Source organism: Acanthochromis polyacanthus, chromosome 21 (assembly GCF_021347895.1).
Source record: "Acanthochromis polyacanthus isolate Apoly-LR-REF ecotype Palm Island chromosome 21, KAUST_Apoly_ChrSc, whole genome shotgun sequence".
Classification (NCBI taxonomy): Eukaryota; Metazoa; Chordata; class Actinopteri; family Pomacentridae; genus Acanthochromis; species Acanthochromis polyacanthus.
Window position 1 is genome coordinate 65,751 of NC_067133.1, and position 19,741 is coordinate 85,491.

Below are 19,741 nucleotides of genomic sequence, written 5' to 3' on the forward strand. Positions count from 1 at the left end.
TTTTTAATAAACAATGGTCACATGTTGAATCTTACATATATTTACCAACTTCTTTCAAACTGAAGACTTCTGGAGACTACAAAGCTTCACTTGCTGCTCAGGTTCAATCAAATTCTTCAAACTGTAAGTACAGATGAATAACGACCAAAAACAAACCAGAGGGTGACCAAAGAGCTTTCTAACTCTCTGAAATCAAACAGTTTCTGGTAATTTACTGCTCCTGTCTCATTTTTCTTCACCGTGGTTCAATTTTCTCTGTAATCTAAAGTCCTACACTGCAATGAAAACAGAAGAACCATGAACAAGGAGTGAGAACTCAGAAATGTCTTCCGGACTGTTCTTCAATCAACAATCCTGATGTTCAGCTCACAAACTGGAACACAACCTTAACAATAAAATAATCCACAAGTCAGTATTATTCAAGGTCTCAGATGGAGCACCGAGTCCAGTCCAGGCTCCAGTAGGTGAAGGTTATCTCTGATTAGGCTCTGGTTTTACTGGTTCAGGCAGTCAGTCTGCCAGTTAACAGGTTAGCACTCGAGCTAACCACATGAATCTACCTGTTTCCTGTGTGCTCATACTTACAGAGTGAATGACGTCTGCAGCGAATACTCCACCAACATGGAGACAGGGACCGGAGCCAGATCCGCCTGTTCACTGAGCCTGAACACACAGAGACACGGGTCAGTACCGGGCCCTCCAACACCACCACAACCAGCTATGAGGCGGATCTCCTACGTGGACAGCCGTAGCAGAGAACGGATCTCTCGTGTGTCCAGACTGATCTCAGATGGCTGGAACTTGAGCAACACCTGAACCTGAAGCAGAGACACAAAACCAGCCACCAGGATCAGTACTGCAGTACTACTGCATGGACGGCAGTACTGCATGTACTAAGGTAAAAGGTAGGTACCTTCAGTTTGCTTCTGAAAGGGTTCCCCAGCTCACAAATGAGAACCGAATTCTCAGCAGAACACTCCACCGCTGCCGGATCCCCACCCTGGAACACAAACACAGCACTGAAAGGAGGCACTTGGTCCAAGCTAGGTCCCGATCCTTCTGAGTACTTCCAGTTCTGTAAAGTCTTTCTGGTTGTTAGGAGTCAAAGTTAGATCCATGTCCTTTAACGTCCTTCAGATTCCAAGTCAGGTCCAGGTCTGTCAAAATCCTTTAGAGTCCTTCCAGTTCTGTAAGAGTCCAAATTGGCTCCAGATCCTTCTAGGTCCCTTTGGAGTCCACGTCAAGTCCAGCTTCTTCATAGTCGAAGTTAGGACCATGTTCTTCAGAGTCCTTCCAGTCCATTAGAGTGCAATTCAGTTATCAGGTACATCTATGAGTTTTACTTCAAATCAAGTCTAAAGTCAACCTCAAGTTCTTTTGGACTGGTCCAAAGCAAGAAGTTCCAAGACAAATGTTTCAGGAGTCTGCGTAGATTCTCAGTCATCAGGTCATGGTGACTTCTCTTTTCGGTTCAAGGTCTCATCTAAGGTGCTTCAGTTCTAACTGACTGATGGGGCGTTTCAGATGTAGTCATTCCAGCTCCAGGTAGTCTCACAGGTCCAAGACAGAGCTTCAGTCTGTGAGGACAATGTAAAGTATAAAGTCCTTTTGACGCAAGTCCAGGTAAAGTTCCACATCAAGTCCTTCGGGGTTGGTCCTAGTCATGTCTTTATAAGCTAGTCCTTCATGTCAATGAAGACACCCAGACTCCCTGCAGTCTGAATGGGACCTTCATAAGAAAGAAGAAAAATATCCAGTGATAGCCACTAATCTAAAGACGGCCATGTTGGTTTCTACCTTTGTCTCAAATCCAGAGTAGATCAGTGACGGCGGGATGTCCATGTTCAAATGGGTGTTGTGAGCGTCTTCTGCTGGTCGTCCAGGAGACGGCGTGTTGCTGATGTTCACCTCCAGAAACAAACGCTTGATGCTGCCGTTGAAGTTCAACACCTGAATGCCATCCTGCCTGAAAACACATGAAACAGGTGCAGCAACATGACAGCAGCAGAGTCAAGTCCGAGTCACAGATACTCTTTGTTTTATTTTTTTAGATTTTCAACATTTCAAGAAAACGTTTTAACGATCAATACAATCAATAATTGGTTGTTACCAGATCAGAGAAAGCAGCTGTTTGCATTGACTCACTTGGTGAAGGGGTTCTGGTCCTCATCGGTAAACTGGGCCGCCATCTTCAAATTACTCTCACAACGGTTGTCAGAACCACAAGCCTTCTGGATGTGGATCTGATGGAAGAGGAGAGACAGTGTCAGAGAGACCTGGAAGGTTCTGACAGGTTCTGATGGTTCTGACCAGTTGTCAACATGAAAGAAGCTTGTGGCCTCATTTCTCAACTTGTTTCCAACCATGCCTCTGATGGGTTCTTCCAGTACTGACTAAATTCAGATTGGGTTGGGTTCCGTTTAGGTCTGACCATGGACATATTATTTGTCAGGGCTCTAATTGGTTCTGAGATGGGTGGTTTTTTTAATTGGGCCAGATTCTGATCCTTCGAATCACTGGGTTCTGCTGCATTTTTACCTGAGTGCTGAGTGGTTTTAAAAGGGTTCTAATTGGTTCTGAATATTCAGGTTATGAATTGAGTTCTGGGGGTTCTAATGGGTTCTTATCTGTATTCTTAGCGTTTTGACTTAACGTCTTTGTTGTGTACTGGGTTTTGATGGTTCTGACCAGTCTTCTGCTTGACTCTAATTTTGTAGGTTCTGATAAATTCCATTCTGAAGGTTCTGAACTGTGTGCTGGGGGTTCTGACCTCTTTTCTCGTGGGTCGGGGAGTCTGGCTCAGCACAGGGAAGCGCCTCAGGTCCTGCACTGCAGTTCTTTTCCTTGGAAATTTTTCATACAGAGATGCGTTCAAGGAGAACACTAGAGGTTCCACTTTGTTTTTGATCGAACTCTGCAGAACAACAACACACAGAACAGAACTACAACAACGGATCAGAACATGAGAGACATTTCAGAGGACAAACAGGAACATGAAGCTCTGAAGTAAAGAAGAACAAACTTCACTTCAAGCAGCAAAAAACACAGCCGCATGTTCAAGATGGATTCTCTTTGACCATTCTCAAAATAACATTAAAAACCAGAAACTGTAAAAACATCACATTTCATGCTTCTGACAGCCCTTTAATGTATCCTCCGTGGTGTGTCGTTTCATCTGGAAAATTGATCAAATCTGAACTTAAAATGGTTTGAATTAAATAACTTCAAATTGAATCTACAAAATAAATCATTTGCAGCAGATGATGAAAAGAGAATGTGAGGAAAATCAAACCTACTGGGTCAATAAATGAATCAGCATGGCTCAAAACATTAAACACAAGAGTAAGTTGTTGGAAGATACAATCAGTATGATGAACATCTTTGTACAGCTGAAGAGCAGAGTAGAGAGAAAAAGTCTAGAGGGGAAACATGGAAATTCAGTATCTACAGTATGTGGAGGCCGTCATAAAATGAGAAAAAATGACAATGAAGCAAAACAACAAAAACAAGGCACAAAATGAGAAAACATGAATGCAAAATGAGGAAGAGGAGACATGGAATGATGATAAATGACAGAGAAATGGATCCAAAATGGCTGTAAAGAGAAGCCAAATGAGAAAATGAGAAGTGGAAGAAAGAACAAAGTCAAAATTCTGCCAATAAACTCAAAACCAGACAAACAGGACAGAAAATGGTCCAAAACGAGAACAACTAAGTGCGCAATGAGAAAAAATAGAAGAAAAATGAGTCTAACGGAACAACAGAATCTACATAAAACTGTTCCAAAGAGACACAAAGGGCAAAAACAGCACAGAAAACAGTCAACAAGACAGAAACTGCTGAAGTTTCAGAAGGTTAAAACTGAGAATCTCTGCTGTGGTTTCACGATCATGTGTAAGTTTGAACTCTGCCAAAGAAGCCTGGATGTGAATCTGTCAGCAGCTCACTGATTAACGACTTTCATCAGAACCAGTCGGTTTTATCTCAAACAGCAAAACCTCCTTTAATCAGACCGTCGGCTGGATTAAAGGTGGAAACTGTGGAACTTCTGCATCAGTTGAGATCTCTGATGTTTCATTCCTCTTATCAGCAGACTGTGGTGGTTTTCACTTAATTCATCTGTTGAAATGTTTTTCTACAGTTGATGTGCAGAGTCATGTGGAAACAGTGGAAGCTGTATTATTATTGACAGCACACAGAGAAAAAACCTCCAGAAAAGAAAAATGAGACAAAAAACAAGAGGAGGGAGACTGAAAATGACAAAGACAGACAATTTGTTAGGTCTTAACTATGCAAAGTGTTTTGAGATGATATATTGTGAATTGATGCTATGTAAATTGAACTGAACTGATACAAAATGAGAAAATATGATGTAAATGAGAATGAGAAAAACTGGATAACACGAAGAAAAACTAGATAAAAAATGCAAAAAATGTGACAAACGAAATAGAGATAGAAACAAGACACAAGATAATATAAGATACAAAATGAGAATACTAAGACACAAATGAGAAAATGAAGACAAAAAACAAAGCAAAACAAAAAAAAAGCGTGAAACAATGAGATAAAGATAAACATTTGCGGCCATTTCCTCTTATTAAGCTTCAAACTCTGACTGAATTGATCTGGTTATCAGTTCATTCTCTCCTGATCAGCAGCGCCACCATCAGGATAAAAATATCTCACCTGCAGTCCAACACTCAGCTTCTGGCACCGCCTCTTCGCATCGACAGGTAACCAGAGAACACACTCTGTCCATTGTCACGGAAACGGAGGCGGGACTTCGAGCTGGTTACATCAGCAGTGACAGTAAAGTGGACGGCTGAGAGACAAACACATGAAACATACTATGAAAACAAATGTATGAAAACACAAATGTATGAAAAACACAAATGTAAGAAAACACAAATGTATGAAAATACAACATATGAACAACACATGGGAACACAAAGTAGAAAACACAACACATGAATAAACGAACGTATGAAAACACAAATGCATGAAAACACAATGAAGGAAACAAACATTTGGACACATTTGACTGGGCGTACGAAACACAACACATGAGAACAAACATCCGAAAACCAACACATGAGAACAAACATAAGAATACAACATAAGAAAATAATTATATTGGATATATTTGATTCTGGATGTACGAAACACAACACATGAGAACTAAACGTAAGAAAACACAAACATACGAAAACACAAACATGAGGACTCAAATGTAAGAAACACAATGTATGAAAACACAATCGTGAGAAAACAAACATACGAAAATACAAACATAGGAAACACAAACATTTTTGACACATTTTGACAAATCTGTGGATCCACATGGATGTACTTGATAACAGACTGATATTTCTTCAAGTAGTGTGTGTCAGCAAAAATGTGTGAAATGGTAGAAATTTGAATGGAACCATTTGTGGATTCCCCCTATTGCTCCAGCTGAACTCAGTGCATCAGTATTCAGCCTCAGTCTGGTCTCCATGCAGCCTGATGTTAAAATCAGCAGATATCTGAATGGAGTCTGGTTGGTTCCAGCGTAGTGGACAGTTTACAGACACATCAGGATCCACGGAGACACAGTCAGTATGACCTTGTTTCTGATTGGTCAAATTAGCAAGACAGAAGCCAGAACGCCACCACACACACCACACACACACAACCACACACACACACACACACATACACACACAGACAAACACCACACACCACACACAGACACACACACACACACACACACAGCGTGGGCGTCTCAGATGTAATAATATCAGTTTCTCTAATGTGATTTATCATTCAGAGAAACACACAGGACACACAAGGACACTGCATGATGTCATCATCAGTGTGTGTGTGTGTGTGTGTGTGTGTGTGTGTGTGTACGTGTCCAGGCGTAGTGTCATAGCAACCGTGTGACCTCATCTGTGATTGGTAAAATTAACAGACAGGACAGGAGAAGAAGCAGCTCTCTGAAGAGTGTGTTGTGTGTGTGTGTGTGTGTCACTTTGTTGATTAACAGCTGGTGTAATTGACAGCTATGTCCTGTCAATCAGTCACAACACACAGACACACACCACACAGAAGCCGGTGGCTGTAATTAAACATCCTGACTGTAAACACGCTGATTAGCAGCTGCAGTCTGAGTTCATGTTAGACAAGAACGTTTCTGTCTACGCTGGAAACTGGATGAGCGAAGTTAAGGTGAGTCAGTATTTTGGTTTATCTTCTGACATGGTGCATCTAGAAATGTCATCAACACCTTTTGCACTCATGCAGCTCCACATCATCACACTCTCACCTCCGTGCTTCACTGTCAGGACTTTGCATTCACTGTGGTACTCCTGGTCAGGTTCACAGCAAACATGATGGACTCCATCTGAGCCCAACTAATTTATCTTCATCTGACCAAGAATGTTCTCCAACATTCATCAGGCTTCTTTTCATGTTCTTCCAGCAACTTTCATCTGGAAGTTTAGTTCTGAGCAGCAACATTTGTTGTTTTCCTCTGTCCATAGAGGTTGATGTTCAGAAGGTTCCTTCACACAAACTCTGATTTCCACTGATAACCCCTGAGCAAGTCTGAAGAGCTGCTGTCTGGTTTTCATAGCTAGATCCTGAAAGTAGTTCACTGTCCGTGGGAGTCATTTTCAGAGTTCTGATCAGTGGTATTATGGCTCCTCCTGATTACTGCTGACTCTGTGCTTCACTGGTTTTTAGAGGTTGCTCACTGATCCTCCTGGATCCTTTTCCACCTTTGTCAAGTCTTGGTCAGATTTTTCACTTCCTCTGTTCAATTCTTTTCCATGTGGAGCCACAATGCAGACATAGACACAGTCCATAGGTACAAAATTGAGAAGGTTCACAGCTCATTTAGAACCATGTTCATCAGATTGATTGGGAGTCACAGTTGCACTCAGTTTAGTTTCAACTCTGGAGCCTGAACTTTAAATATGGTCTTTATAAATGATTATTTTCCAATTGCTTGTCAGAAGAAACACTCTGCTGTTCGAATTAATAAGAAGTATTCCAGGTATTGATATAATGATACAGTTTAGAATCATTTGACGTTTAAGTGACATTTCACAGGACCGCTGCTGTAAACTGCACAAAGAAAACAGAACCTAAACCTGTCAGTGCAACATTTACAGTTCACTAAAATCAGAAACATAGGATAAAAAAAACCAAAAATATTTACTTACTGATGTTGTCTCTGTCGCTATTTTCTCCTCTACTGAACAAATATGAGAAACACACCTCCACCTGAACACTGAGAGAAATAATCTATGAGCATGTTAGCATGTTAAACACACCTCAACATCGAGGGTCAGTCTGTTAACATGAAAAAACTGATAGCATGTAGGTCAGGTTGCTGTCAGGTCTTTAGCTGTTCGGTCATTAGTCTGTTAGCATGGTTAGCAAGGTTTAGCCTTGTGTCTTACCAATAGTCGCAGCTGTTCGGGTCTACATTTCCGGTTCAACTCTGAGAGTTTTATTCAGCTGGACAACTGGACGAGATCTGAGGAATCAATCAATCAATCAATCAATGAGAAGCATAACACCAGAAAAACTCTGGAAAGCACAAGTATTTCAGACTCTACCTTAATACTGTTGCAGTACAATAAGTGCTACCTGAGCAGAGCGACAGTGTCATCCAGAGATCCAACTAGCAGGTCTGGATATTTGTTCCCATCGACATCCACACCTGCAGACAAGGAGTACCCGAATGTCCTGAACCTAGGAGACACACTGCTGCCATGGATTACCTGGACAGAAACAGGGGCGGAGTCACAGGTGCATCTGTCACACCCTGTTGGAACCAGCTTCAGTTTAAACCTTCACTGTAGGGACCTTTGCACACTGTTGACACATTTCTACGCTGTGAGGACTTTCTACACTGCACGGACATTTCTACATCGTGGGGACATTTCTACACTCTGGGACATTTCTACACTGTAAGGACATTCCTACACTGTAAGGACATTCCTACAGAGAGTCAGTGAGACCTGGCTTGGCTGTGGAGATATGCCATCACTGCTCCCAGTCCAGATCATCACACTTCCAGATTCGTGGAAAGGAGCTCCGACTGCAAAGTCTGGAAAATAACATGTCACTTGATTATTAGTTATTAAATATTGTTGATTAAAACTGATCATTGCAATGTCTCATCCTCACCCTGGAAGCCATCCTGGTTCAGGTCTCCAGCGGCAGTAATAGCCATACCAAAGGCTGACCCGGCCGGCCCCCTCAGCACCATGCTAGGCTCAGAATCAAACATCCCTCCTCTATTCATGTATACATAAACGGCCCCACCCTTCTCCTCATGACGTTGGAAAAAGAAAGGAGCGCCCACCAGCAGGTCGTTCCACCTGCAGGACACAATCTGAGCTGAATCTGAAACTGAATATGTACCTGAATATTCGCCATAATTTTTTTCCGGTTTCTCTTTAAATTAACTTTAAAGCTCCTTTTTAGAGTTTGTGACTTCTCAGTAATATTTGTAGACCATTTCTGAGCCGTGAGGCTAATGAAATACATCAAATACTCTAGGCAAAGTTAACCAGTTCACTTATTAATCTAGTCAGTTACAGAATTAATAACCTCCTTAAATGATAAAAAGTCAACAGTTAGTTTGACTTCAGGATTGTCCAGTTAGTCAGGTAGTCATAATCAGTCACCCAGTGAGTTAATGAGTGAGTGAATGTAATGGGAACATGATGAGATCAGAGTAAACATTCAGAAAACTGAGAGTCTTTAAAGGCTCAGTTCAGTCTGTTCACACAGAGACAGCCTGACGGTTGGTTTGTGTTAACTGAGAATTAATAACCAGAATTAATTCTATTAATATTTGACAGTAACAAAGCAGCTTAAGATCTCCTGGTTCTCTGTGTTGATGCTGTAAAGATGAGACAGCAGACTAACCAGTATCAGTCACGGGACCTGCACAGTCTTCTTACCCATCGTTGTTGAGGTCGGCGGTTGCCACGGCGTTACCAAAGTAGGAACCCGTCTGCTGGCCGCGGAGCATCTGCTCGATCACCAGTTTACCAGAACGTTTGACCGCCAGCAGGACTGAGCCACGAGCATCGTTTTTACTGTCCTTTGGAGCGCCTGTTTATCAACAATGGATGCACCAATCAATACATCAATCAATATGTCTGTCCACTGGTCACCGAGTGGATTGTTTATAGAAGGATGAAGGTGATGTAGTCACCTGTTACGATGGTTTCATCATCCTTAGAGAGAACACGATGAGCCTGAGTGACTGAATATCCTGAAAACACAGTTCAGATTTTACCCTCCGTCTGGTACACATCTGCTGTCTGACTGATCACTGATACTGAGAAAACACATTACTGATGATGATCTGCTTACTGGGTCTGAAAATACATGTTTCATGTGCATGAGTTAAGGTCTGAGTGTGATTTAAAGGGACAGTGAACCTATATAAATGTTCCTGCGATCTAGGTCGGGGAAGGCGCTTCTCTGGATGTCAAACTCAACATCAGGGTTCGTCCAGGTGACGTGGACGTTTCCTATACATGCACACACAAACAGACACACGAACACAACTTAAAATTCCTTTTCTGAATTTGAATCAACAAGAGAAAACCGTTATGGTGGAATAGAACAAAGTAGAACAGAGAAGAAACACAACACAGTGTAGATAACAGAACACAGTGGAATGTCACCTTGCCATACGTAGCTTCCAGGTGAGCCGACGATGACCTCCGTCTGTGTGATGGAGGCTGAAATCCCCATGTTACACATGACCTCACCTGTGACATCACCCAGGTGACTGAACACATAGAGCAGGTGAGGAGACGAGGCAACACTCAGGTCATCAGGTTTCAGTGATGTGTCAGGTGACCTACCTGCAGACCTGGTCCGGGTTCTGCCAGTGGAAATCATTCTCATCATACTGCAGGTCGTTTCCACGGAGATAACATCGGCCAATCATGTGTCTGAGTTTAAATGCTCCATAGAGTTTAACAAACCGATGACCACATGCCTGGAGAGATGGAGAACTGGGTTAGTTAGTAAGTCTGTCAACTAGCTACAGTTAATTAGTTGGTTTAGTAGTTATTCTGTTAGTCAGTTAGTTAACTAGTTTCAGTTAGCTATTAGTTAATCTGTTATTTAACTAGTTTAGATAATTAGTCTTAATCTTTAGTCAGTTAAATTAATCTTTTAGTCAGTTAGCTATTTAGAGGTAACTATTAATTCATCTGTTGGTCAGTTTATTTACTAGCAACACTTAACTTCTTAGTTTGGTCGTGAATCTGCTAGTCACTTAGTTAACTTGAAACATTTCACTAGCTAGTTGATCTGTCAATTTTTTAACTTGCTACAGTTAAATAGTTGGTTATTCTGTTAGAAGTACTAAATAATTATAGATAGTTAAATATTTAGTAGTAGTAGTTAGTAAACCACCTATTGTTAAATAGTTATCTGTTATTTGATGACCAAAAGCTTACCAGTTAGAGGTAACTACCTCAGTGACTAATCAGTCCATCTGTTAGTCAGTTAACTCTCAACAGTTAGTAAGTTAATCTGTTAGTGAACTAGATCCAGTTATCTAGTTAATCTGTTAGTCAGTTAACTAGTTACAGTCAAATATTAATTAATTAATTAGTTGGCCTGTTATTTAATTAGTCACAGCTAACTAGTTAGCTAATCTCAGTTAAAAAGTTAGTCAATCTGTTTAATAGTTAGTCCTAGTTAGTTAGTCCTTGTATGTGCCTGTAGCTACCTAGTTAGTTCTGTTTGACAGTTACCTACCTACAGTTGCCTAGTTAGTTAGTTAACCTGTAATTAGTAAACTGTTTGGTTAATGTGTTAGTTAGCTAGCAACTAGCTAAAGTTGCCTTGTTGGTTAGTCAGCCTGTTAGTTAACTAGCTACACTTAACTTTAGTTAGTGAACCTGTTAGTCAGTTAAGTAGCCACAGTGACCTTGTTACCCAGTCAATTCACTGAGAAATTTAACTAACTACAATTAACTAGTTAGTCAGACAGGTTGATTTATGTTCAGATAGCTTCCATCACAGTTTACTGAGAACTGGCCTGTTAACAAACTACTGGCACTGAACTACATTCATACTTAAAAAGAAACAACTGAATCAGCCAATGAGAACACTGACTCACCAAGACCCGCCCCCAGGTTGGCCCTGACTGGCTACTGAGACTCCCAACCACATGTCTTCAAACAGGTCGTCAGGCAGGATGAGGTCTGAAACAGCAGAAGTAGCAGCACAGGTGAGCAAGACAGAGAGAGACTTGTCCCACTGAAAAACTCCACCCACAGGCAGAGATTCCTCCCAGGTATATTGCCCTGGCTAATGGTGGCTCCACCCACTAAGAGAAACCATTTTTTATAACTAACTGACTTAACTTTGATTTACCGTGGAAATTATTTACAGTATTTACACTTTGTTGCCTTTCAATAAGTATTTTAACCGACTGACTTCCATATAGAGAGAGCATCTGTCTGTGTTGTCTGTGTTGTCTGTGTTGTGTGTGTGTGTGTGTGTGTGTGTGTGTGTGTGTGTGTGTGTGTGTGTGTGTGTGTGTGTGTGTGTGTGTGTGTGTGTGTGTGTGTGTGTGTGTACAGCAGCTGCAGTGTTTTATGATTCCTTTTTTGTTTTTACTGTGTCATGTTAGAAATTAACTCGTCTGATTGGTTGCTGCCATGGTGACCACTTGTCATCCTATCAGAGTGTGTTGTTTTCAGAAGCAGATAAAGCAGAAACAGACAGTAGCTGTCACTGCTCAGTGAGGAATGGACGACCCATAATGCACCAGGGCGTCGATAACATCACAGGCAGCCAGTAGTTACACCATTAGCCACAGCTAATCAGTCCGCCAATCAGCTAAAAGTACAGGATTTCTCCTGTAGTGAATAACAAGCTGCTCTATGATTGGCTGATACAAACATTAGTCATTACACAGCAACCAATAAGAATGATTTATTTACATTAAATCATGAGATGTAAAGCTGTACTCTGGTGGTTTGGGTTCTCTTTGTGTTCGTCACCTTGATGCAATTTGTGTACAAACAACTCAGACAGTCACTAAATCTTTTGTCTGCACCTTGAACTTCAGTAGCACTTGTTCTAGAGGTGTGACTCACCTGGATCTATGAGCTTCATCCTGCTGCAGTCTGATTGGTTGCCTGTGATCGGGCAGCTGTACACTCCTCCTGTTTGCTTGGCTGGAACATTTGGCTCGGCCTTCTCCTTCGGAGCTCCAACCAGTAGCCTGTCAGGACAACACAGGTGAGACAGGTGAGAGGTTCCATTAGCTGGAGGCCCTTCAACGACACCTGGAATGTGCTGGAGGTCACTGAAGGTCCCACCATCAGTCTAATGCTTCTATATTTGACTTTTCTTTGTGTTACAGTCGTGGAATAATTAAGACGTCTGAGTCTGAAGAGCATCAAGAGCATACAACACGCACAGACAGATGCACGCACACACACACAGACTGTTGAGTGTTTTACTGTGGGGATTACTAATGTGGGGACGCACTCACTTTGTCCGGACTCGACGTCCTTTTGAGGACAAAACCAGCAGGTCCCCATAAATCAATAAATGTTGCTTGGCTGAAGGTCTGAAGAAAGAAGTGTGTGTGTGTGTGTGTGTGTGTGTGTGTGTGTGTGTGTGTGTGTGTGTGTGTGTGTGTGTGTGTGTGTGTGCGTGTTTTCTTTCCTGTTTGACCTCTCCATGATCTCTGATCTGATCTTAGATGTGTTACTGTGGTGATGATGGTGTCACATGACAGAGGTGTCATGTAGAGATTGTTGGGGCACCTGGAACTCAGTAAAGGCTTCCTGTAACCTTGAAACATGCTTGAGCTCTCCTTGAACATTCTCAATGACTGATACTTTGATTTCTCCTCTAACCTTCACATCCTGACTTCCAGAGTCATCCTGGAACATCTCAAGGACCTCAAGGAGACTCAAGACTCCTGGTGGACTCCTGGGAGCCCTTCAAGGTATGCAGAATGTTCTCAAGAGCTGTTAGAGATTATTCAATGATGAAAAAAGGTTTTGCTCAACAGCATCTGGAATCTTCTGAAGGAACTCTGTAATTCACCTTCAGTCCTGGAAACTAATTTTGGACATTCTCAAGGACCCCTATAGGTTACTCAATGACCTGCCTCCTTGGAGTCTCAAGGATCTATAAAAGCTGCTAAATCTAATTATTGATTTGTATGTTCCTGTTCGACCAATCAGAGAGGAGCAGACGTCTGATGGGCGGGACTTTGAGTCAATCAGAGGAGACATTGACCTCCTGACCTAAGAGCTCCCAGAAGGAAACCACATTACTGTTTCAGCCAATCCAATTAGAGAACACAGAGAGGCCGTTGTCATGGTGACGGCAGAGACAGACAGCTGGGCGACCTCTAAGTGACCTCAGTGAGGCCCCGCCCACTGAGCGGTTTGATTCTGCTGACAGACTTCAAAGCAATAAGAGATGAGTTTGGCTGGACTTAAGTCTGGTAAACAAATGTTTCCAGGTCGTGTCAGAGTAGTTCCTAACAAGTTTTAATTAATTCAGGGCAAAACTCAAGTCAGCTTCAAGTAATTTTTTGAAAATTTGGACAATTTTTTAGCAATTTAGACAAAGTCTGAGTTTTTTTGGAAACAATTTAGTTATTTAGACATTCTGTTTTTCACTTTGTTCCTGTGTAGAAGCTCTTGTGTGGTGTTGTTCTATGGATGGTTCTCCTGCTGGAATATTCCTATTCATGGTGCATCTAGAAATGTCATCAACACCTTTTTGCACTCATGCAGCCCCATATGATCTTCATCTGACCAAAAATGTTCTCCAACATTCATCAGGCTTCTTGTCATGTTCTTCAGCAAACTTTCATCTGGAAGTTTAGTTCTAAGCAGCAGCCAGGTTTTGTTCTTGTCCTCTGTCCATAGAGGTTGATGTTCTGAAGGTTCCTTCTCAGTGTCTGAGTTTCACACAAACTCTGATTCCCACTGATATCCCTTTGCCACGTCTGAAGCAGCTGCTGTCTGGTTTTCAAAGCTAGATTGTGAAAGTAGTTCACTGTTATTGGAGTCATTTTAGGAGTTGTGGTATTATGGCTCCTCCTGATCACTGCTGACTCTGTGCTTCACTGATTTTTAGTTGCTCACTGATCCTCCTGGATCATTTTCCAGCTGAGATTTTTCATTTCCTCTGTTCAGTTCTTTTCCAAGTGGAGCCATGATGCAGACATAGATAGACACGGCCCACAGGTCCAGAACTGAGAAAGTTCTGCTGTTCTCAGCTCATTTTAGAACCATGTTCATCAGTTAGATTGAAAATCACAGATGGACTCACTTTGGTTCACTAAGTTTCTACTTTGGAGCCTGAATTTTAAATACTGTCTTTCTGAAGGATTCAACTCAGAGGAAATTTCACAGGTTTGTTCTCACTGCTGCTGTTTGCAAGTCTACTTGGAAACCAGAGAAGAAGAAGCTGCAGTACCATGCGACCTGTCAGCATCTGATTCACTCTGACGCCAACATGCATGATAAACGTTTACTATCCAGCAGAGCAGGAATGTAACACTCATTCTGTCTTTTAATGATGTTACAGCAACATCACTGAATCCTGAAAGATCACTACATCTGACTCAACAACCTTTTCAAGGACCTCCTGAACCCGTCAAGGACCTGAGCAGCCCTTTAAAAGACTGTAAAAAACAGTTCTTCATCCTTGTTTGATATTTCCTCAGACACATTATTAGCACTACAAAGGATCCACCTGACTCTGAATTCCTGGAGGGCAACAGGGTTTGAAGTGTTTCGGTGTGTTTGATCTGATTGAAGCAGCAGCTCCGTCAACCAGCAGAATGTCATGAAGATGGAGGAGAACATCGAACAGCTGCAGGAACAACAGAAGAACTTCTGTAGCATGATGGTGATTGGTTAAACTCAAAGAGGATGACATGTTGTCTTCTCCTTGTTCTCCTACAGCTTCTCATCTCTAACTTCACCATCAACAACATAATGTTCTCCAGATGTTCTAACAGAACAAACCTCAGTTGTTCTGTTTCCTGCATAGAACTGGACTCCAGTAATTATTGGTTCCTGTTCTGAGTTAATATTGAAGCTGTGGGCTCTACAGTGGAACAGAAAGACTGAGGGGGTGATGGAAACGTTCACCTGAGTTCAGTCCAAAGATGGCTGATATTATTATTATTGGTGTGTTTTCATAAAATCTGTGCATGTTTTACTATAGTTTCTGATATTTCGTTAATATTTTCTAATGTGTTTTCATGTATTTCTCCAAATAGTTTTCAGGTCTAGAGTCAGTTCTTTGATGTTCATCAGAAAACACACCGGTCCACAACGGTCTCTGTGCAGGTAGACGTGGTTTCAGTAGGAAACTAGTCTGAGATCAGATTAATCATTTACCTGGAGACACCTGAGGACACACACAGGAAACACACCGACAGACAGGTAACAGACAGACAGGTAACTGGTACTCACAGGTAACCGTCTGTCTTCAAGTCTTGGTGCAGAGCCACAGAGAGTCCGAACAGACTTCTATCCGTTCCCGTCTTCAGCAGTGGAAACTCCGTGTCGAGGTTAAATGCTACACACACACCAACATACACACTCAGCAACACACACACACCTGTCGCCATGGAGACACACACCTGAGGACGACACCAGAGCATCAGTGGAACGGTTAGAACAAAACTCCAGCGGCCTGACAAGACTAAACACAGGAAACCAGAGTGCTGGGTGTTTGTTCTGAGGTTACGTGACCTGATTGGCCGACATCTGCAGGTGTGACTGGACAGGTGTGAGTCCAATCTCAGCTGTATGATCACAAGAACTATTCAATGTATACCCGAGTGTTGGTGGAGAGGCAGCACTGATGGTCTCTATATGGATAGCACTGTGTTTTACTGAGTTTAAAATCTTAAAATCTCATTTGGGATTAAAGAAACTAATGAATGAAATAAAGTTCTTCTGTCCTTGTTTTATTATAATTTACCAACACAACAACATAAACAAGAAACACAATCAGATCTATGGAGTTTTATCAGCTTAGTATTTTTATACAGAATACATAAAAAGATCATATTTATGGATTTTCTGAGAAAAGGCTCAGAAGAAGAGTCTCAAAATTAAATACAGAAACAGACTCAAATACAGATGGATAAAGGTTTAAATAATGTAACTGATCACTGAGCATTCAATATAGATGGTGTGTTAGAAATGTCTGCAAGTCTGATTTAGTCCTACAGCTGTGATTCTACTGCTGTTCATGTTGGTAAATAATGAAAAACACTATTTTACTCAGATTTTTACTGTATTTTCTGTTTCTCTACTGTCACTGCAGCAACTTGTTCGAACACCTAATAAAACACTTTATATTTTATATACCCGAGCGTAAATATGGAAACTGCATCTGTTGTTGACTAAACATTAATCTGAGTTTTACATCAGTGAAGAAGCAGCTTCTTGTTCATGAAGGAAAAACTTGATTGTTCAGCTTCAGGTTTACAACATTTCTACTCTGATTACAGTGTCTCTTCACTATAACTTCAGCTCGAAACGCCAGTTTTAATAAATCAGGTCATTTACCAACATGAAACAGTGAAGTCTGAGAATCACAGAGATGTTAGAGCAGAAACAAAGACTCAGACCTGTTTGTCTTCAGACTGAAGCTCCTCCGCTGCTTTCTTTGTTTGTTGGTTTGTTTGTTTATGAAGGTAAAGCACGTCCTCGTCCTCAGTCGTCGGTTCGATTCCCGTTCTGCTCCGTCTGACTTCTCCTACGTCTGCTGGCTGACTGATCTGCACGCGCTCAGTGCCTCCCTCTCTCTCTCTCTCATTCTCATTCTCCAGCTGTTCTCGCTCGCCCTCAATGAAATAACGTCTCCCACAGACACACACACACACGTCAGTCTGTCTGTCTTTGTGGGGACTCACAAAAATACGGTGCATTCACAGGATGGTATAACAGGTCCACACAAGTCTCCAATCTCGTTGTACACTGTATAATGACAATAAAGCCCACTGTAAGTCTGGTCCAAAGTCAGGTCCTCACATCCACACACACTTTTTAAAATTTAAGTTTGCCTGTAGGGACTGTCATTATCACATGCTTTCTCAGGTTCATCCAACAGGTCTTTGCAGCTTTGTCCTAGACTAAAGGTCCTCACAGAGATAACAATAATAACACACACACACACACACACACACACACACACACACAAGGTCATAAATGGATGTAGGACGTTTGGGCAAGCGAGGGCACCTTGAGTCTCCCTCTCTCTACACACCCATTTTATATGTGGGTGTGAAAGTAAATGTTTTACGAACATAATAAGAGCTGAACTTTGACTATATACACACAAGCAGACACACACACACACACACACACACACACACGTATTTGTTTTGCGTTGATTAAGCTTCCTGTCTTTGTTGCAGTTTCCGTTCTCTGGTTTTTGCTTTTCTGATTTAAAAAAACAAAAATACAGCTAATCAGTGAACCTTCCACACATGCACAAATGCGTGCACACTCTGGAGGGACATTTCACAGCTCGCTAGATGTGACTTAAATGTGTGTGAGTTTGACTGAACCCTGCTAGCTGGTAAATAAAAGGCTGCTTCACGTGCTACTTTCAAACAAAACTTCACGAATGAGGCTCTATTCAGCAGACTGACTCTTATAAACATGTGTAACAGTAAAGGCTTGTATAGCTCCAAATAGCACTTGATTAATTGTCAACTATTAATTTCCAACTATTCTGATTTAATAGAAACATTTTTAATAAAAAAGTCCAAATTCTGTGATTTCAGCCTCTTCAGTGTAAATTTGTCTTCTCGTTTCTTTCCTTCATGACAGTAAACTAAAACTCTTTGGATGAAACACGACATTTGAGGAAACTCTGATCCCTATTTGTAACATTTTCTGATATTTTAGAAGCCAACAGTTTCTTGATTGATCCAGAAAATAATCCACAGATTAATTCCATGGAGAGAATAATTGTGAGCTGCAGCTTAATATTTATTTCCAACAGTTTCTAGCTGCTTTACAACATGACTGGGACAATAAACAGAGAATTAGTCTGTATTTTTTCCATTGTTCATATTGATTAAATCCACATTTCACTGAAATGACTACAGCTGAGTTGATGGTTTTGAACTGAAGTGAACACCGTCTGTAGGTTCTGTTTAGATTTTAGTAATTTTCCATTGTCAGTTTAAGTCTGACAGAGTTAACTAGGTCAAGGTAATCAGCTAGAGTAGGTCCTACCCACAGAGCGGTCCTCACAACAGGAGACAGATAAGAACACACACACAATAGCCAATCAGATGCTTCACCAGTGACCAACAAAGAGCATCTGATTAAAGCTGAATAACTCTGACATCCAGCACCTCGTCAGAAAACACGTCAAACTGAAAGTTTTTCTAACTTTGAGTCTGATCTTGATTCTGTTATTGTAAAAACACACAAAAAAAATTCACACTTGGTTCAGATTCAACAGTTGATTTGTTTGTGACCTGAAATGGCCACAAAAAGACACAAATGATCACAATGTGCTTCATAACCACCACAAAAAAAGTGATCCTATCCTCCAAAATGTCCTCTACATCCTCATAGTCCTTCAGGAAGGATGAGATTCACCAAGCAACAACCCAAATCCAGTGTAAATAAAATGTCAAACAAGGAAAATGTGACCAAAAAAATCACAAAAACACATAAAACAACCAAGATGTGACATACAATGACCACAAAAAGATAAAAAAATGATCAAAATGTGATATAAAACATCCACAAAAAAAGGCATCACGTCCCACAAAATGTTGTCCAACATCTCAGAGTCCTTCAAGAAGAGTCCTTCATCATTCATCAGCTCATTTGACAGTTTCTGTTCTGCTGTAGAGAAGGATTTTCAGAACAACTAAAACTTATTCTATTTTGTTCAAATAATGAGTGAGAAATAAATGAAACATCAAAGTTAACTCACTTTTATCAGCAGCTTCAAGATTAACATGCTGAACATGATAAAGCAATAATTATCACAATTATTTGCAATATTTTGCAGAACGAGTACTTTTATTTTAAAAGAATATAGTATTTGGACTTATTCAATGCAACCAGTAAAAACCCAGCCGCCACCACAGATATTGTTTCCTCAGTCACCAGCAGAACTGGACTCACATCTGATTTAACATCTTCATTAGTTTCAGAGAAACTCGGTCACTGATGAGTGCCACAGGAAGTCTGATGGGCTGAACAGGAAGTGCTAATTGCTGTTTGTGGACTGATAACAGATTATTAAACAGAGAAAGGACAAACACAGCCAGTTCTCAGGCCTCTGTGTGCTCTGCAGTTGCAAACATCTGAATCCCAACAGCGACATCTACAGACAGGCAGCAGTCCAAAACGAAGTTTACATCTAGTTCAAAAACCAGTTGAAATCATTTAAACCTACTTAAACAGTCTGACACCAGTATGAACTCAATCCTAAATATATAAACCTAGTTTGGACCAGTCTAAAACCAGTACAAAACCAGTCCAAAACAGTGCATGGTGGGAAGTTTGCTGTAGAACTGATGGTTGCGCTGCAGCACCACAGTGCCACCTGCAGGACGGAGTTTAGATCTGAATTCAGGAAGATATGAATCTCCATCTGGTCAATAACATGAACAACTCTACAACACTAACATACAAACATTTTTTAAATCCTGAATTACAACTCCTCAGAC

The 19,741-nt window shown here is 41.1% G+C and overlaps 1 pseudogene and 1 gene segment (V, D, J or C); one reads left to right on the forward strand and one right to left on the reverse strand.

Annotated features, from left to right (window-relative positions):
• Window positions 1-19,741, forward strand: part of LOC127531719 (immunoglobulin heavy variable 4-59-like) — a gene marked incomplete at its 3' end in the record, with an annotated part of 40,252 nt that overhangs the window by 4,452 nt on the left and 16,059 nt on the right.
• LOC127531722 (integrin alpha-3-like) lies at window positions 23-16,886 on the reverse strand (annotated as a pseudogene).